Source organism: Acinonyx jubatus, chromosome E4 (genome assembly GCF_027475565.1).
Source record: "Acinonyx jubatus isolate Ajub_Pintada_27869175 chromosome E4, VMU_Ajub_asm_v1.0, whole genome shotgun sequence".
NCBI classification, from domain to species: Eukaryota; Metazoa; Chordata; class Mammalia; order Carnivora; family Felidae; genus Acinonyx; species Acinonyx jubatus.
Window position 1 is genome coordinate 12,895,849 of NC_069395.1, and position 21,478 is coordinate 12,917,326.

At 35.1% G+C, this 21,478-nt stretch overlaps 1 long non-coding RNA gene across 2 annotated transcripts in view; it reads left to right on the forward strand.

Annotated features, from left to right (window-relative positions):
• The window catches only part of LOC113603934 (uncharacterized), a 191,725-nt gene that overhangs the window by 74,398 nt on the left and 95,849 nt on the right, over window positions 1-21,478 (forward strand). Inside the window, exon 3 of one of the 2 annotated variants that reach the window (XR_008293276.1) lies at window positions 16,639-16,701. This is a non-coding gene — a long non-coding RNA (uncharacterized LOC113603934). Of the gene's footprint in view, window positions 1-16,638; window positions 19,358-21,478 lie in introns of those variants that run through there. The other variant, XR_008293277.1, reaches the window with a different exon arrangement.

Genomic DNA, 21,478 nt, shown 5'->3' on the forward strand with positions numbered 1-21,478 from the left:
GGGTACAGGGGTCCCTAAGAGCTCAGTGGTGAGGTCCACAGGGATATGGACCATGTGGTCCATCACCATGAGAAAGGGAAGCTGTAGGCTTAAGGGAGGACTTGATGTTCTTGACTTTGAGTATTGGATGCCTCTACCATTTTTATTCTTCCTTATCATCTGATGAGGAAAAAAGAAACTTACTCCAATTTTCTCACTCAAAAACATTTCTTCAGTGCTTTCCTTGCTCTGTGCCAGGCATTGTTCCAGGTGGTCGGGATACAACAGTGAACAAAACCGACTTCCTGATTTATGGGGCTTACATTCTAGAGGAGAAGACAGGCTGCAAGCAACAAACAAGAAATGGATACATGATTTGTCTCATTTTTATAAATCCTCTGAAGAAAAATCAAGGAGAGTAAGAGAAGGGAGATTGTTGGGGTGTATTCCCAGAAAGATGGCCACTGAAATTAGGAATAGGTGGTTGAGTACAGGGGTACACACCATTCAGATTGTTTTCTGTAATCTCTTTATAAGAACCTATGGCCAATTTGACTTTTTAGGGATCTGAGGCATTTCTAGACACAGCAGGAAATAAAGATATTATCTAATTAGAACCCTGTTTTGCATTGAATCAGAGCAAGAGGAAAGGGGAATTACTAGCTTTGTCGAGGTAGGTTGAAACAGAAATGGCAACTAATACTTTTCCTTTATTACTTAAACAAAATTGAGATACAGTGCACCCACCATAAATTTCATCTTTTAAAGGTGTACATTTCACTTTTTTTAAAGCATATCCATAAGGGTATGCAACTGTCATTCCCAGTTAATTCATTACCCCCAAAAGAAACTGTATAGTTAGCAGCCACACTGTGTTATCTCTTCCTTTCAGCCCCTTGGAAACTACTAATGTACTTTCTGTCATTATGGATTCACCTGTCCTGAGCAATTCACATAAATGGGACATACATTATGTGGTGTCCTATGTATGATTTCTTTCACTTAGCATGCCTTAAATTTCATCCATGTTGTGGCATGTCCCAGTGCTTCATTTCCATTTTTGGATTTTATTCCATCAGAGATACACCATTTTTTGTTTATCCATTCATCAGTTGATATACATCTGACTTGTTTCCACTCTTTACTTATTACGAATAATGGTGCTCTGAAAATTTGTGTACAAGTTTTTGTTGGACATTTATCTAGGAGTGGAATTGCTGGGACATATGGTAACTCTATGTTTAACTTTTTGAGAAACAGCCAAACAGTTTTTCCAAAGCAGTTGCAACATTTACATTCCCACCAGTAAGTTTCGAAAACTGAAATTTCTTCACATCCTCCTCAACATTTGCTGCTGTGTATCTTTTGATTATTGCCTTCCTAATGGGTGTCAAGTGGGCACCTCATTGTGGTCTAGATTTGCATATTATTTTCGAATGACTAACGATGTTGAACATCATTTCAAGTGCTCATTTGTAAATTGTGTAACTGCTTTGGATAACTGTCTATTCAAATCCTTTGCCCATTTTTAAATTAGGTTAATTGCTTTTTTATTGTTGAGTTGTAAGATTTCTTTGTATATTTGGATACTAGATTCTTATCAGACACATGATTTCAAATATGATCTTCCATTCTCTGGATACTGCTGGTCAATTTTGATGCTTATTCAGGTTGGGGGATCTTTGTGGCCTATTACAGTAGAGTTTTAGCAATCCATTCTGATTAGCTGACTTTGGGTAGGTTCCTTCTTAGCTTTTTCTTGCACTTTGTGTCAGATAGGTTTAACCTCTGGCTACTGGAGTTAGGTGTGTGAAATCCTCCTTTTGTGTTTATCCTATTATTAGCCTGAAGTATGAAGAACCTTGGAAGCCACCAAATTTAAATAAGAATGGTGGCATTAATCAGTGGAGTGCTTGAAAAGGTCAGGTGGAACACTGAGGAGATAAGAAGGGAGATCCTGGAAAAGGGAGAAAGGAGCAATAAAGACAAACACATTTCTCTCACAGTTTTACTTAGGATCCAGCTTTGACCTTTTTGACCTTTAGTGAAATGCACTATTCACTACTGTGCACTCAAGGTTACTTCCATGCCATACTTACAATGTCACACTTACAGTATATGATATAGGGATTGTGCTAGATGTCTCTCTCTCTCTCTCTCTTTTTTAAAGAGAACTGAAAAAATGTAGTAATTTATTTAAAAGGTGAAAAAAATATTTTTTTCAATAGCTGCAGAGAAAGCCATTACTCCTTCCAGTTTTCTCATTTCAGATTAATAAAAGAGAGTGTGGGTATCCAAAGTAAAGTATATCTATAAATAAATCTGAAAAAAGTCATTGGATTCTTTAAGACGACTTTGTCTAAAGTGTCATAGTTGAAAACAAAGTATAACAAAAATGAGGGGAAAAAAACATTTATCTAGCACTTCTAAAGTGCTTCAGTGTGTCCGTCCCATAAAGGGGACTCTGACCCTATACACTCTAGTTTAATCTATATCCCTATATTGTCAAACAAATCACCACCTCAATCCTCTGAGTAAAATAGTCAACCTGGTACTTAACTTTGTGCAAATAATACAGCTTCTGCTTGAGTGAATCATATAATTTTTTTTTAATTTTTTTTTAACGTTTTTATTTTATTTTTGGGACAGAGAGAGACAGAGCATGAATGGGGGAGGGGCAGAGAGAGAGGGAGACACAGAATCAGAAGCAGGCTCCAGGCTCTGAGCCATCAGCCCAGAGCCCGACGCGGGGCTCGAACTCACGAACCATGAGATCCTGACCTGAGCCGAAGTCGGACGCTCAACCAACTGAGCCACCCAGGTGCCCCAAATCATATAATTTTTAAAACCAAATATATTCTTAAGAAATCATTGTGTCCATAACAGGTGTTCCAAAAACATAGGGAATGTTGTTAGTAGGTAAAGTGCTACCTTAAAGAAATAGTATTATTGAGGGAAAGAAAACTGTCTTCAATCAGAGCTTTCTTTTTTAAGGATAATGACAAGATTATACTAATTTCATAAAATGGATGAAAAAATCAAGGTGAAAAATGAAGGTTCTATAGTATTAACACAACAGAGACCTTCTTGATCCCTCTTGTTTGATAATGTCCCATAGCCAAGTACACTTTTCCAAAATGAACAAATCATTAGCCAGTTAAAAAAAATGAACTTTGGCACTTGGGAAAATTCATGGGGAGGTGGGGTGGGCAGGATGGCTTAACTCTGTGGCTAGGTCCAGTGGCCCAGCTCAGAAATGGAAGGTGTTTTCTTTCAGATTATTTGTATGTAGCTTGAGAGCCCCTGAGAGAGGAGCTTGGTCATGTCTCTGTCCTATCCTGGGCCTCACATTCTTTTGGCTCTAAGTCTGTGAATAATGTCTGCCTATGCAACTGAGAGAAATTTGTCATCTTCTCAATGGTAATATGTCATCACATTCATGCCCTACCTACAGCACATCCTAGCCATTGGGGGCTTTAATGAAAGTGCATTTGTGCTTGTCAAACTGTCTACAAGAGTAGATGTAGGGTTTGGAGGCAACCCCTCTCCCATCTCTCAAAAGATCGGGACAGAGACAAGAGTTCTACAGTTATTTATCGAACTTGGATTTTCAATCATTTCCAAGGCACAATAATGCCTTCTCTTGGTTGCTTCCCCCCCCCCCCCTTTTAACATTACAGTACTTCATTATTGCCACAGGGGGAACTGTTGGCTTAATTTTGCTTTGGAGACACTGCTGCTGAAATTATTAAGCTAATGATTTATGCCCCCTGTGATACAGCAATCTCTTGTGCTTAAAATGGTTACTATGTTTTGTTTACTGTTTATAACTACCAGTGGTTATGCCACAAAAAAAAAAAAAAAACAAAAAAAAACAAAAAAAAACAACCTGCCAGCTTGCAAGGTTTATTTATCCCTGTGGATCTTTAGAAACCACTGATTAATATAGAAAAAATTTGAATGGTTTATATTTTTAAAATCTTATAAGCTATGAATTAAACCACTGTGCTCTGCTATATAAGAGAAAAAGTTCAGCGAGAATGAACAATGGATGTCAAAACCTACTGACTCTCGTATTTGCTTCTGGTTTTATCAAAGTGGAAAGTATGAGTGCTTTTCAGGAATACAGTGCTGTGACTCCATGAGTTTTGGGCTATGAGATCACCAGCATTTCCCCTTGGGTGCCGCACATTTTACCATATTAAGGAACCAATTTGCTTAGAGAAATGTTGCATATGTTTCAAGGCTGTTAAGTTTGATGGCTGGCAGAACTCTCCCATTTAGCCTGGAGGCTGGGCCTTGGTGAAAGAAGTCTTCACAACTGGCTTGAGTTTTTGTTCTGAAGTGCTTTTTTGTAACCGAAGGATTACACAGGGCAGATGAACCTTAGGGTAGGGCGGGATATGATTTGAGAGTGTTGATTTGTTTAAAATGGCCAAATGGTTCATATACAATGTTTAGGTCTTGACCCTGTTACCTCCCCAAGAGAAATAAAGAAAATATCACTGTTGTTTCAGGCAGCTTTGCCCAATTCAACACCATCAATCTTAGACATCACTTGCTTGTACTTCAGCAATACCTTCCTGCTGGCTCCTGAACCCTATCAATCCATTTGGCTTTGTTTCCACTACAAAATAATTCACCTCTCCTCCCAATCTCTCTCTCTCTCTCTCTCTCTCTCTCTCTCTCTCTGTCTCTCTCTCTTTCATGCAGCTCCACATCTCTGCTCTTCCTCTGATGAGCCAATTCTGTATGGTCACAGGGATCCTTTTCTCTCGGGTCTGATGTGGTCCATTCAAACAATGAGCTCCCTTCCCGAAGTGAACCTCTGGCGTTCCACATGGCAAGTCAGGCCAAGGTACAAGTATGGCAATAGGGCTGGGTACAGTGACAAAGGATTTCTCAGTCAGGGGGCTATAAATATGATGAATGTAGATAATACTGCTCAAAAGGCAGGATTTGAACAAATTAGTGTGCAAGTAGGAAAGTGAGGACAAGACCCTTAGTATGGGAACCAAACTACAGTTAAAATGTGAACATCTGTGTACAGGTTTAGCCCCATATATTCCCTTGATACTGAACTTTCTATACCAAAATGCAACCAGACATTTAAGAGGAAGAGATAAGCTGATCGTTGAAACACCAAACCGGGGAGTAATAAGATCTGTTTTATTTCTCTTCATAACTCATTATTTTTCTTCATGAGGATGCAAACTTGGGCACAAAATATTTACAAGATTATAATGTGTGTGAATATGGAAAGCATATTATCCAAATAGAGATCTGAATTGAAAATACCTAATTTCATAGGTAAGTGTTTTCATTCAGTATGCATTTTCAGTTAGTCTCAGAATTACTCCCCTTTTTATGTTAGAAAAATGACAGAAATAGAATTTCTGATGTAATATACTCTAGTTTTTTTTAATGAATTCTGTGTGATTTTATTTTAACACAATTTTTAAGAGACTGAATTCTACATAGCTTATCCTATGTAGTCTTGCTGATTATTATTTAAACTCAAAAGTGATTTAATTACAGGTTATTTTCAAATCACAGAAAATCCAAATACCGGTACGTGGTTTGAAATCTTATACAAACACAAAAACAAATTAAATATAATGCTTAATAAGCATGGCAGGAAAAATATCTGTAATATGGAGGATTTTCTAGCATGAACAATTCTAGGCTTTGGTAGATATTGAGATTAGATTTCTCAGTTAATCAACAGAATAAAATTTCAAGCATCCCCAGTGAAAAAGAGTGAAAATAACTTGAAAGTCAATGCTTTTTCAGGGAAACCAATGACTGACGATTATGTATTCCAACAAAGAAACAATTGATATTACTTTTTAAAACACTATTTATGATGATACATTTTCAGTCTACCAGTTTGTAGCATTTCTTTGCAACATTCATTTTGAAACGTTACCCTAGACAATAGTAATCACATTAACTATTGGGGCACCTGGGTGGCTCAGTCACAAGCATCAGAGTTTCTCTCACAGTTTGTGAGTTCAAGCCCCACGTCAGACTCTGTGCTGACAACTCAGTGCCTGTAGCCTGCTTCGGATTCTGTATCTTCCTCTCTCTCTGCTCCTCCCCTTCTCACACTCTGTCTCTCTCTCAAAAATAAATAAAGAATTAAAACAAAAATTAAAAAAATAATAATCATATTAACTATTGAGTGTCTGTTTGTACCCTAACAGCTCCTTTTGTTTCTGTAAGGCCACAGGAGTTTGAAGTAGAATGTGTAATCGAAACATGTCAGAGACACCTTAAGATTAACCCAACATCAGAACACCAAGAACTTTATTACTCAAGAGGAAAAGAATCAAAAGGATGCCTCTCACTTGGTTCCTTTTGGGAATATAAAAATAAATAAGAGGTGATGAGGCTTTGGGCTGCTCTGATTTTTTAACTTAATTAGCTTTTATTGACATGTAATATACATACAAAAATATACCAACTTTAAGAGTATGATTTGATAAGTTTTGACAGATTCAGTTGGTTAACTACCACCCCCATCAGGATTTAAGGATTTATATATATAGAAGTAAACCTAGGAGTAGAGACATGGAGTTGGTCCATGAGAAATTGTCACTATTTTCTAAAGTGGATGAGTATTTTGCATTTCCACTAGCAATACATGTAATTTTCAGTTGCTTCATATCCTCTTCAGCACTTGAAATTGTCAGTCTTTTAGTGGGTGTGTAGTGATATGTCATTGTGTTTTTAATTTCCATTTGCCTAATCATTATTGACAGTTACTGTCTTTATGTATGCTTATCTTCCATTTGCATATCTCCTTTGATGAATTTGTCCAATCTTTCCTCATTTTTCAGCTGTAATTTATTTTTTTAAATTGTAGATTTGAAAGTATTCTTTATATATGCCATATGGAAGTCCTTTATCAGACACATATTTTGAAAATACTATCAGTATGTAACCTGCCCTTTTATTCTTTACATGATGTCTCTGAAGAGCAATTTTTAACATTTTTGATGAAGTCCAATTTAGCATTTTTTTTTAACATTTATGCTTTTTATTTCTATCTGAGAAATCTTTAACTCAAGGTCACAAGGATTTTCTGTTTCATTCTAGAAGTTAGCTCTGTTATTTAGAGGTAGTGTGAATTTAGAATTTAACTTTTCTACATTGTATGAGATAAGGAAGGTTGGTTTGTTTGTTTTGCATATGAATATCCAATTGTTTATGTAGCATTTGTTGAAAAGACTATCCTTTCCTTTTGGAATTACCTTGACCTATTTGTTGTAAACCAGTTGGTTATATATGTGTTTATATCTCTTCTTTCCATTCTGGCCCATGGGTCTGTATGTCTACCTTTATACAAGTAAAGTAAGTCTTGAAATCAGATAGCTTACGTCTTCCAAATTTGTTATTCTTTATCAAAATTGTTTTTAACTATTCAAGATTCTTTTGAATTTCTGCATAAATTTAGAATTAAATTGCTAATTTCAATGAATAAACCTACTAGAATTTGGATTGGGATTGCCAATTTCAACAAATAAATCTACTGATCAATTTGAGGAGACACTTTGGTAGAATCAATCTGGGGGCAATATCATGTTTTTTTTTAATCAATAAACATAGCACATATCTCCATTTATTAAGTTTTCTTTAATTTGTCTCAGCATTTATTTATAATTTTCAGAGGAGGTGCAAGTATTTGCTTCAATTTAATCCATAATTTATATTTTATGTTCTTGAAATATTTTGATTTTTAAGATAGAAGTGTTTTTGTGTGTATGTTTCTTTGTTTTGTTTTTCACTATTGCTCTTATACTGTGATCTTGCTAATTCACATATTAATTCTAGTAAGTTTTTGGTAGGTTATTTAGGATTTTCAGCATAAACAATTATGGCATCTGTTAATACAGAAGTTTTTACTTTTGTTTGTCTTTTGTTTCTTTTCCTTGCCTTTGGCTCTGGCTAGAGCTACCAGTGCAGTGTTCAAAAGAATGGGTGAGAGCCATAGTGCTTGTCTTGTTTATGGTCTTTTACTCTTTTACCATTCAGTATAAGGTCAGCAGTAGGATTTTTGTAGTTCTTTTCAGAATGACAAAGTTTCTTTCAATTTTTAGTTTGCTGAGAGTTTTTATTATGAATGGGTACTGGTCTTTGAGAGAAAGCTTTTAGTTTTTCATCAGTAAGTATTAAATTAGCCATAGTAAAAACTATTTAAATGTTCTCTTCTAACTTGAGGAGATTTTTTTCTACTTTTATTTTGCTGAGAGTTTTTGTCATGAATGGGTGTTGAAATTTGTCAAATGTTTTCTCTGCATCTATTGATACGATCATATAGTGTTTTTTTTTTTTTTTTTTAATTCTTATAAACAATGAGATAGTTACACGGATTGAGCTTCAAATGTAAAACTAGCCTACTTTCCTGGGATAAAGCCAAGATAAAGCTAGTTGATTATGATATGTTACTTTATTGTGTGTTTCTTAATTTGCTTTTCTTAAATTAACAATTGTTGTGTCTATGTTCAGGGGGGATATTCGGGTTTGGTTTTCTTTCTTGTAAAGTATTTGTTATTTTTTGATATCAAGTTGCTGATTACCTCATAAATGAGTTGGGTAATATTCCCTTCTCTTCAAGCATTTTCTGAACATTAGTGTAGAATTCTTGGTGTCAATAAAATTTTTTTTTAATTTACCAGTGAAATCATTTAGTCGTAGGGTTTTCTTAGTGGAAGGTTTTTTAGAACTATGAATTACATTTTATTATAGATATAGGACTGTATTTATAATATTTTCTTATTATCTTTTTAATTTCTGTAGGATATGTAGTAGTGTTCTTCTTTGATTTCTGATATTCTTTTGTGTTCAGTCTGGCTAGTTGATTAATTATATTGATACTTACAAAAAGATAATTTTTGGTTTTATCAATTTTCCCATTTTATCTCTATTTTTTATTTCACTGATTTCCATGCTTATTTTATTTGTGCCCTTTTTTGTGCTCACTTTGGTTTAATTTGCTCTTTTTTAAAATGTTTATTTATTTTTGACAGAGAGTGCAAGTGGGGGGAGAGACAGAGGATCCAGAGCTGGTTCTGCACTGAGAGCAGAGAGTTGGATGTGGGGCTTGAACCCACAAGCCATGATGAGATCATGACCTGAGCTGAAGTCAAGAGCCAGATGCTTGGGTGTTGAGCCACCCAAGTGCCCTAACTTGCTCTTGTTTTTAATATGGAAGATTACATCACTGATTTGAAACCTTGCTCTCTTTTCTAATATATGCTCTTTTTTCATTGTAAATACCTTTTTAAGTTCTGGTTTTTGCTATAGTCCACAAATTTTGATATATTATGCTGTTTATTAATTTATTGTTTCTCATTTTATATCCACCGTTCTTTGTTCTTTTTTGGGAAACTGAAGATGAGCCCTGTAAAAATTTACCTTCGATGAGTTGGCACAGTGTTAGCTTTGTCAGTAGTGAGTTCTAGTAGAAGACTAAAAGACAAAAAAGAAATAGTCTTCATTCTGGTATGATTTTATTTTTCTCCCATAGCAACCAATGATATGAGGGAGGCCTGAAAATGGCCAACCATCAGTGAATTTTCCAGCATTCATGTGGGTTGTTTCTAGTGGAACAACTCCATACTACCAGCACACAATGGGGGACACTTTCTGCAAAGAAGATGAGATACTCCATCGCTACAGTGAACTTCTCTTGGTCTGCTGATAGTGGATCAACTGTGGCCCCATAATACTCTACAGTAAATTTCTTGGCCATCATATAAGCTCTTTCTTAGCACCAGCTCTAGCCAGCCAACACTAATTCAACTCCTTTTATTGTCTTTATGCAGGTAATCCTTATAGAATAGCTGTAGTCTGCCTGCACTCTCTGTTGAGCTTCTTAGACACTCAGTGGCTCTTCTTACTGACTAGCTGTGGATTCAACCTCTTGCAAATTTGTTTGCCACAGGCAGGTTGCAGCTTCCTATAGCATTTATATTCTCTCCAACAAAGTCTTAAACTTATACTAGTTTTAGGGGAGGTGGATTTCTTTCCAATTTTAAGCTCTTCCTTTGTGTATTCTCCCTCAGCTTACAAATAAGAGATGGTTTCTGCATTGGCTAGTCTCATATTCTACAGTTAATCATCTCTTACTAGTTAATAATTCTTTGAATTAAATTTTCTCTATTCAGTATGTTGTGATTTCTAGCTACTGATTGGAACTGGATCTAATACCCTTGTGTCTTTATTTTCTTTCAGTTTGAAATATATTCTTATTTCCCTTGTAATTTTTTCTTTGACAAAAAGGGTATTAAAAAGTATGGTGTTTTAGTTTCATGTATATGGGATTTGCAGGATAACTTCATGTTATTGAATTCTAGTTTAATTTTGTTGTGGACAAAGATCATACTTTATATGATTGCAATATTTTTTATTGTAGTAAAAACATATAACATGAAATCTAACTTATTAAATTATTAAGTGTATATTATAGTATTGTTAACTATATGCACATTTTTGTGGAGCCAGTCTCTAGAATTTTTTCATCTTGCATGACTAAACTCTATATCCATTGTATACCAAATTCCCCATATGCCGCTCCCATTCAGTCCCTGGCAACCATCTTTCCACTTTCTATTCCTTGAGTTTATCTACTGTAGACATCTTGTATAAATGGAATCATGCAGGGGCGCCTGGGTGGCTTAGCTGGTTGAGTGTCCCACTCTTGATTTCAGCTCAGGTCATTATCCCAGGGTTGTGGGATTGAGCCTTGCACTGGGCTCCATGCTGAGTGTGGAGCCTGCTTAAGATTCTTCTCTCTCTTTCTCCCTCTGTCCCTTTCCTGCTCACTTACTGTCATAAATAAATAAATAAATAAATAAATAAATAAATAAATAAATCATGCAGTATTTGTCCTTCTGTGTCTGGCTTGTTTCACATAGCATAATGTCCTCCAGTTTCATCCATGTTCTCACAAACAGCAAGATTTCCTTCTTCTGATGGCTCAGTAACATTCTATTGTACCTATATATCATGTTAAAACATTTTCTTTATTTATTCATCTGTTGACAGACACTTAGGTGGTATCCATATCTAGACTGTTGTGAGCAATGCTTCAAGGAACAAGGGAGCAGAAATGTCTCTTCAAAGTCTGTGTTCAGTTCTTTTAGATAAATCCCAGAAATGGGACTGCTGGGTCATATGGTAGTTCTATTTCTTACTTTTTTGAGGAACTTCCATACTGTTTTACATAGCAGCTACAACATTTTATAATCCTAGTAATAGTATACAAGGGCTCTAATTTCACCACATCCTCACCAAAACTTGTATTTATTTTCTGTTATTTATTTCTTTTTTAAATGACCATCCTAATAGGTAATGGTGGGGTGATATCTCATTATAGTTTTGATTTGCATTTACATGATGATTAGTGATGTTGAGCATCTTTTCTCATACAAATTAGCCATTTGTATGCCTACTTTAGAGAAATGTCTATTCAAGTCCTTTGCCCATTATTTAATTGGATTATTTTTTTTTATTGAATTATAGGATTTCCATATGCGTTTAGGATATTAGACTCTTATCAAATATATGGTTTGCAAGTATTTTCTCCCTTTCTTTATGTTGCATTTTCACTCTACTGATTATTTCCTTTGATGTGCAGAAGATTTTTAGTTTGATATAGCCACACTTGTCTGTTATGTTTTTATTGCCTGTGCTTTTGGCATCATTTCCAAGAAATCATTGGTAAGATCAATGTTATGGAGAGTTCCCTTTATTTTTTCTTCTAGGAGTTTGATAGTTTTAGATACATGTTTAAGTCTTTAATTCACTTTTAGTTGATTTTTGTATACAATGTAAAGTAAGTTCAATTTCATTTTTGCATGTGGATATAATACAATACTGCCAATACAATTTGTTGAAGAGACTGTCTTTTCCCCATGTGTAGTCTTCGCATTCTTATTAAAGATTATTTGACTATCCATGAATGGATTTATTTCTGGGCTCTCTATTCTGTTCTTTTGGCTTATATGTTTGTCTTGTTGTCAGCGCCATATTGTTTTGATTACTGCAGGTTTGTAATGTTTTTAAATCAGAAACTGTGAAGCCTCTAGTTTTTTTTCTTTCTCAAGATTGTTTTGTCCTTTTTTCTCATGATTGTTTGGCCTGAAAACTGTGCTTCCATATGAACTTTCGGATTTCAGATAGTTTTTCTATTTCTGAAAAAAAGTTGCCATTTGGCAGAGTATGCATTGAATCCACTTGGGTAGGTATGAGCTTTTTAATAATTTTAAGTCCTTTAATTCATGAATACAGGATGTCTTTTCATTTACTTGTGTCTTCTTTAATTTCTTTTCACAATGATTTTATAGTTTTCAGTGTGCTGAAATACACTTCACCTCTTTGGTTAAATTTATTCACAAGTATTTTATTCTTTTTGATGTTATTGTAAATGGGTATCATTTTCTTGGTTTCCTTTTTGGGTTGTTCATTGTTAGTGTATAGAAAAGGAACTGATTTTTGAGTGTTGATGGTATCCTGCAACATTGCTGAATTTGATTATTCTCACAGGTGTTTCTGTGTTTGTTTGGGGGGAGGTTTCTTGTTGTTGTTGTTGTTTTTGGTGAAACCTTTAGGGTTCTCCAAGATTATGAGCCTGGGTGGCTCAGTCAGTTAAGTGTTTGACTTCAGCTCAGGTCATGATCTCGGGGTTCATGAGTTCAAACCCCACATCATGGTCTCTGTTGTCAGCAGGGAGCCTGCCTCAGATCCTCTGTCTTCCTTCCCCTCCCCAGGTCTCTCTCTTAAAAGTAAACATTAAAAAAATATTATATCATCAATGAAGAGAGATAATTTTACTTATTCCTTTCCAATTTGAGTGGCTTTTCTTTTTCTTGCTTAATTGCTCTGTATAGGACTTCCAGTATTATGTTGAGTAGATGAGGTGAATGGGCACCTTTATCTTTTTACTGATCTTAGAGGAAAGCCTTTGCCTTTTTACCATTGAGTATGATGTTAGCTGTGGGCTTTACATACGTGAACTTTATTGTGTGGAGATGATTGCCTTCTATTCCTAGTTTGTTGACTTTTTTTTTTAATCGTTAAAGGGTATTGAATTTTGTAAAATGCTTTCTCTGCATCTATTGAGATGATTATGTGATTGTTGTTTTTTGTTATGTAATGTCGTGTATCACATTGATTAATTTTTATCCTGGCGTCCCAGGGATAAATCCCACTTGGTCATAGCTTATTGATCCTTTTAATGTGTCATTGAATTCAGTTCACTAATACTTTGTTAAGTGTTATCTGTATTCATCAAAGATATTGGTCTATAGTTTTCTTATAATGCCTTCGTCTAGTTTTAGTATCAGGATAATGCTAGCCTCACAAAATGAGTCTGGAAACATTCCTATTTTTTGGAAGAGTTTGAGAGGGCTTGATGTTAATTCTAAATAGATGTTTTATAGAATTCTGCAATAAACCATTTGATCCTGGGCTTTTCTTTGTTGGGAGGATTTTTATTAGTGTTTCAACCTCCTTATTAGTTATATGTTTGCTCAGATTTTTCTATTTCTTCATGATTCAGTCTTGGTACATTTTATATGTCTAGAAATTTATCCATTTTTTGGCATTTAATTGCACACAGTAGTCTCTTATAATCCTTTTTTTTCCTCTTGGCATCAGTAGTTGTAATGTCTCCTCTTTCATTTCTGATTTTATTGGGATCCATTCATTCTTCTTTTTCTAGTTCCTTGATATATAAAATTAGGTTGTTTACTTGGGATCTTTCTTCTTTTTCAAATGTGGGCATTTGCCGCTATAAATTTCTTGTTAGTAATGCTTCTGCTGAATCCCATCTTTTGTCATATTGTAGTTTTGTTTTTGTCTCAAAATTTTTTTAATTTATCTTTTCATGTCTTCTTTGACTCATTGGTTACTCAGGATGCGTTATTTCATTTCCACATAGTTGTTAATTTTGGAGCTTCCCTTCTGCTTTGATTCTAGTTTCATTCCATGTGGTCAGAAAAAAAAATCTATGTGGTATCATTTCAGTCTTCTTAAATTTGTTGACGTGTTTTGTGACCCTAATACACCTTTGAAAATATTCTGAATACACTTGAGAAGAATGTGAATTCTGTTGCCAATGGGTGAAATACTCTGTATGTATCTGTTGGGTCCGTTTCTTCTATAGTGTTATTCCAGTCTTCTGCCTCCTTATTTATCTTCTGTCTAGTTGTTCTATTATTGAAAGGGTATTGAAATCTACTGGTATTGTGTTGCTGTCTCTTTCTACCTTCAATTCTGTCCATTTTTGCTTCATATATTTGGGTTCCTATATGTTTACAGTTATATATTTTTAGTAAATTGACCCTTTTATTACTGTATAATGCCCTTCTATGTCTCCTGTAAAAGTCTTTGAGTTTAAAGATTATTTTGTCTATTATAAGTGTGGCCATTCCTGAACTCTTTTGTTTACCATTTGCATGGACTATCTTATTCCATCCCTCAGCCTATGTGTTTTCAAATCTAAAGTGAGTCTTGTAGGGGCGCCTGGGTGACTCAGTCGGTTAAGTGTCCAACTTCGGCTCAGGTCATGATCTCACAGTTCATGGGTTTAAGTCCCGTGTCAGGCTCTTTGTTGACAGCTCAAAGCCTAGAGCCTGCTTCGGATTCTGTGTCTTCCTCTCTCTCTGCCCCTCCCTACTCACACTCTGTCTGTCTCTCTCTCAAAAAAAAAATAAACATTAGAAAATTTTTAATAAAAAAAAGTGATTGATTCACCACCATTATAGTATTACAGTATTCTATATTTGTTTCTTTATTTGCCTTTACCAACAAGCTCCATCCTTTCATATATTTTCATGGTGCTATCTATTCTCCTTTCATTTCACCTCAAAGGACTCCTTTTAGCATTTCTTGAAAGGCAGTTCTAGTGGTGAGGACTCCCTAAGCTTCTGTTTTTCTGAGAAAGTCTTTATTATTTCTCCTTCAATTTTTAAGGGCAGTTTTGCTATAGATAGATAGATAGATAGATAGATAGTGTTCTTTGTGGTTAGTTTTTGTTCTAGTACTTTGAATACATCATCCTGCTCCCTTCTGTCCTGCATGGTTTCTACTGAAAAGTCTGCTTATAGTGTTATGGAGGGTCCCTTATACATGACAAAGCTGCTTTTTTCTTGCTTCTTTCAAAATTCTCTCTTTGTGTTTGACTATTAACAATTTGATTATAATGTGTTTCAGTGTATCCTTCTTTGAATTCATCCTCTTTGGAATCCGTTGGCCTTCTTGGATCTAGATGCTCATTTCCTTACCCAGATATAGAAAGTTTTTTGGGCCATTATTTCTGCAAATAAGATTTCTTCCCCTTTCTTTCTCTCTCTTCTCCTTTTAGGACTCCCATAATTAGTATATTGTTCTGGCTGGTGGTGTCCCATAATTCCCTTAGACTGTCTTAACTTTTATTCATTCTTTTATCTTTTTGCCCCTTTGACTAGATAATTTAAAATGATCTGTTTTTGAGGTCACTGATTCTTTCTTCTGTTTGATCAAGTCTGTTACTGAACCCCTCTACCGAATTTTTCAATTCAATTATTTTATGGTCACTTCTAAAATTTCCTTGGTTTTTAAAAATATTTTCTCTTTGTTAACATTCCAGTTTTATTCATGCCTTGTTTCGCTGAGCTCATTGAGCATCTTTATGACAGTTACTTTTTATTCTTTGTCATGTAATTCCTATATCTCTGTTTCTTTAGGGTGAGTTTCTGGAGATATATTAATTCCTTTGTTTGGGTCATGTTTTACCGTTCCTTTGTATGCCTTATACTTTGTATTAGGATCAAACACCTCTTCCAGTCTGTATAGACTGTCTTAGTACAGAGAAAGATCTTTACCAATTGCCCCACAAGGGATTCTAGGGACTTCTCCAAGCTTTCTGTGGATATGTTCTCTCCAGCCTTGTCTCTGTAAATTCCCAATTAAACAGGTTTTACAAACTTATTTGTCTTGAAGCTTAGAAATCCTTACACCCTCTGTTATCTGTTTGTAGTGCTGTAGATTCTCTGGAGTTGCTGTAAGTTGCCCAGTTGTTTTTTGCTCTCAGAAGTCCTCAGTTATCTGGAGTACATTGGGTCCTGTCAACAGTCTGAGTTGGAGAAATTAGAAACCAGTCCCTGAAGCAGCAACCCTAAAATCCAGAATATTGGACAAACCCTCCACTCTTCCCTTTTTCCCACTGTGAGTAAAGCAGCTGAGTTGTATTTTCCTGTTTGTTGTTCCATGTGCTCTTTGGAGCAGCAGTAAGCCACCTAGTGCCCCCCAGGCTTTTATACCAGTTTAGTTCTCTGAGACTTGTGAGAGAGAAGCCAGTTCCTTGGGCAGCACTTGCATCCCAAGCTAGACTATTGGATGGATGCTTCAACTCTTTTCCTTCCTGGGGATAATCCAGGAGTTGGGAGTTTTCTCCCACTCATTCCACACTGAGCCTTGGATAAGGACTATGGCAAGGGAGTATGTGCTAGTGCAAAATGTCACTTTTTTTTTTCCCCTCAGTGGCCCCTGACTGGGGACCCTTTTCTGCCAGCACTCAGATTCAGGCAAAGCAAATACTAGTCCCTCAGGTAGCCTCCTGAAAAGTCTACACATTAAATGCACGTTTCAGTCTTCTCTTTCTCTCCACAGGGAGAAGCCAGGACTTGGGATTTTCCCCTCAATCACCATGCTGTGCTGATGTGAGGAGCTCTGGTGAGTGAGTGACATACACTTCTCTAGCAGTTTTGATGTGGCTGGTTCCATGCCTCTCTGGAATGCAGTAGACTCTTACCTAGCTTTTGGATTTCTCATCAAGGGAATTGTTCCATGTATTAATGTTGAATTGGTATCTCCATGGAGGGAGAATATCTGGTGCTTCCTATTCTGCCCTCTTGCTGATGTCATCTGATTTCAATCTTTTTAAAATTACTTAAAAATTCGTTTTATGCCTTAGATTATGGACTATGTTGTATGTTCTTTGAAATTAATGGCATTGCACTGTCTTTGGATGCTACGTTCTATAAATATCAATGAGATCAAGTTGTTTGATAGTGATATTCAGATTTTCTGTATGATTTGCCAATTTGCTGTCTCTTCTTTCTATCACTTATGAGTCAATAGTGTTAAAATTTGCAATTATAATTGTGGGGTTGTCTACTTTTACTTTTTGCTTCATTTATTCTAAAGTTCTATTGTTCTATATAGACATAGGATTGCTATACATTCGTATTGAATTGACTCATTTTTCATTTTGAAATGATTTTTTTTGCTCTTTTAATCAACATGTTCAGATAAATTGTATTTAGTATACCTTTTGATATGGTGAAGTTTAAATATGCCATCCTGCTATTTGTTTTCTATTTATTATATCAGATATTTGTTTCTTTTTTCCTCTTTCTAAGTCTTTTAGAATGATTGAGTTTCTTTTATAATTAAGTTTTATCTTCACTTTTGGCTTATTAGCTACAACTCTTTGCTTGTTTTTTTTCAGTTGTTGCTCTAGGATTTATAATATAAATCTTTAAATTTTTATAGTCTATCTTCAAACAGTATTATACAACTTCATATATATATAGCATAAGAAATTTCCAACAGGTTACTTCAATTTTCCCTCCCCTTTCTAGAGTGCTATTTTTATCATGTATTTTATTTCCATGTACTTTAAAATCCATGATACTTTTTATTACTTTTGCATTAAGTAGTTACTTGTGTTTTAATGAGATTAAACCATGAGAAAAATGGCTTTTGTATTTACTTATATATGTTAGCATTTCTGGCACACTTCTATCCTTTGTGTAGATTGAAAGTTACCAACTGTTATAATCTTCTTTCACTTGAAGAAATTCCTTGCCATTTCTTATAGTGCAGATCTGCAGATGGTGAACCCTTACCTTTCTGATGCCTAAAAAATGGTTTATTTTACCTTTTATTTATAAAGGTATTTGCTGGGTATAGAATTCTAGGTTGGCATTTTTCTTCCTAATACTTTTTTTATGGATTGTGTTATTTATGAGAAGTATGCTGTCATTTTTAATTTTCTTATTCTGTACATAATGTGTCTTCTGTGGCTCCTTTTGAATTTAGCGTGTATTACTACTTTACATCAATTTGATCGTGATGTTCTCTGGGGTGTGTGTGTGTGTGTGTGTGTGTGTGTGTGTGTGTTTTATTTTTTCGTTATGTTTGTTACTCACTGAGCTTCTTAGATATGTGGGTTAATTGGGAAAAATATTAGCCACTATTGTTAGGTGCTAACAGTCTTTTGTTTGTTATTGTTGTCATTTTCTAAATATTTCCCATTTGTTTTGATTTTGTCCTTGATGTAAGAGTTCTTTAGGAGAAAACTAAGTTTCAAAGCAACTTGAATTTAATTATTGTCCTATTGTTTTTTGACTTAGATATCTTCAAGCAAAGTTAAATCTTAGCCCTTGCAAATAAAATCAGAATATAGTTGCCACACACACACACGCACACACACACACACACACACACACACACACATCCCAAAAAATTAAAATAAAAACATTCTTAGATAAATCTTTGATCGTGAATTTAGGATGCCTGTCCCTGTGCCTCTTGGTGTTTTGCAGTAGAATAGCTAGTACTGGGTATGTTTAAGGAGAATGAGAAGGTCTGAGTATTTCCCCATAATCTTTTTCTACCCCATCTTGTTCTTTCTCTGTCTCCTATTTCTCTGTCTCCTTTTCCTTCCTGTAACCTTATTATTCTTTTCTACTGTTCTCTTTGGTTTAAGTTATTGTTCCTTTAGAAACAAAAATTCAGATGGGAGAAATACTTTTAAAACAACTATCACTCATTCTTACTTATGAGAATCTGGGTAAAGTATGTGCATTTAAAGGTTGAAATGTGGTACTAGTGGTGACTGGAGAATTTGTTGGTAGCACATGAGGAGAAAAATTACATCTATGTTTGCCTAGCATTATGTGTCTTGATCCAAGTTCAAAACTGGTGTACTTTAGCAAATAACATAGCACTTGACACAGTCTGTGTTTAATAAATGTCTGTTGAATGAAAAAATACATCTCTGAACTCTAGGATTTTTCTTCCATTTCTGGTATATTCAGCCACTCCATTCATTCTGTCTCATGAATTTTTCCTAAAGATTTTTATTGGTTCAGGTCCTACCTTTGGAATATTCCTTTGATTGCCATTCTGAAGCTTTTCAAGATAGCATGTGCCTAAATTCCATGATTCTCTAATATTTTTACATTGTTCATTCAACTAACTCTAATTCTAACTTGTCTCCTACATCCTCCACCTTTTTTTTCATTATTAAAGAGATGCATAGAAGGAAAAGTGAAGTTGAACATTTAGTTGATTTGTTTTTTAAATTTTTTGTTTTGTTTTGGTTTTGGTTTTATTTTATTATTGTATGTATGTATGTATGTATGTATGTATGTATGTATGTGCTCTTAAGTCCATGTCTTTAGGAGCATCTATTAAGGACCTGCTCTCATGTGATTGTGGATGAGGGCCATTTCCAAGAGTGCTAAAAGAGTATCTTGATCTTCTAGGAGTTTACAGTATGATGGTTGATCAGATATTTGGAATAGAAAGTTCTTTCTTCATCTTTCTCTTCAGTAGTTTGGATAGAAACAAAACAAAGAAATGTTCCCCATAGTTAGAAGAAAGCATAATCCAAGTCACCTTGTGAAAAGACCTCATGACATTTTTCAAATCACAGATAGTTTTGGCTGTCTTGTTTTTCTTATAAAAATGTAATAATATCACTGAGAGGCTGCTGAGCATGAGTCATACTTATCTGGATTGTCCTATTCATATATTCCCCTCAAGGGGTAGAATAGGATAATCTTCTGTAGATATATACTTATACCTGTATTAGTTGGGATTTCCCAGAGAAACAGAGCCAGTAGGATGTGTGTGTGTGTGTGTGTGTGTGTGTGTGTGTGTGTGTGTGTGCATATGTCAATTTATTAAAGAAATTGGCTTGCATGATTATACACACTGGCAAGTCCAGAATCTGTAGGTTGAGTGGAAGGCTGTAGATCCAGAATAGCTGAAGCTGCAATTCCAATCTGAGAGACAATGCTATAGAATTCTCTCTTGCTCAGGAGAGGACAGTCTTTATGTTCTATTCAGGCCTTCAACGGACTGGATAAGGTGCACACACATTATGGAGGGCAATCTGCTTTAAGCAAAGTCCACCAATTTCAATGTTAATTTCATCCAAAAACACCCTCACAGAAATGTTCAGAATAATATTTGCCCAAATATCTGGGTACTCCATGACCCAGCTGATTCGACACATGAAATTAACCATCGCAGTGCCCAAGGAAGCTTCAGGATAATTTTCTTCCCCAGGTTCACATGTAGATGACAAATCAAATATGAAATGAATTACTGATTTTGCAAAGGATGTCCTGGTATAGGCTATCCTTCTGGGGGATTACCAAGAATAAGAAATTCCTAAACAGAGAAAACTTGTGAGTAAAGTATGCCTCATGAAAAAGTCACAGTGCTTAGAATATCCCAAAAGTGCTATAATTTCCTGTAACTTGCATCCTCAGAGGTAAAATAAAAAGAAGCTATGTCAGCAGGAAAACTAGATAATTTATACTAGCAAGAAAAATTCCTTTATCCTAAGGTTTGTGGTAGCTCACCACACAGATATCTCTTGTCTAGGTAACTGCTGAACCTAGCTCTACAATTCATTTTACAAAGTATTGAAAAATGTTACAGACCAAATAGTTTCAATAGTTTAGGTGAAAACAGTTCTTATAAAGACAAAATTATCTGGATAATCACTCAATTCCTCCACTTTGTTTTGCTAATGTGTTTATCAGTATTTTACCAAAGCAAATTCAACTAAGGACAAAGAAGCAAACAAGCAATTCTTTTCACACCTTTTTAAGAGGTTATTGTTGTTCAGGTAGAAAAAGACTGTAAAAATTCTCCAGTAATGTATTTTCAATTAAGATGAATACTTAGAACAGCAAAGTACAGTGTTTTTATCATTGAAAATGCCTTACTCTTTTAAAGTATATTTTGTCCTTTCTTTTTATTTCTGTTTATAAAATTCACAATTTTACATGAATAATGATGACTGTTCCCTGGGTCTTTCACTAAAATACCAAAAGCCAGGGCTCTTGGCTGCCTGGATCCTATTTAGTATATACATAACTTTGCAAATATGGCTTTTAAAGGTTTTCATTGACTAGTGTCATAAAAATAAACCTGGTACCAGAGACTCTTTTTCAAAAATTTTCTCTTGAACACTAAAAACACCTTATCCAATGAGTCTTTCAAGTTAATTCCTTTTATATTTGTCCTTCCCCTAGAAGAGTTCCTGTACTTTAGATTATAGGGCCAGTGTAGTCCCTAAGGCAAATCTCTGATCTATCAATGTCTGCCCTTAAAAACCTCAGGACATACAAATCAAACTTCGTGTCGTCATTATAGCATTAGTCCTTGACTTCTCATTTTCCAGCCCACTGTTTTGTTTTGTTTT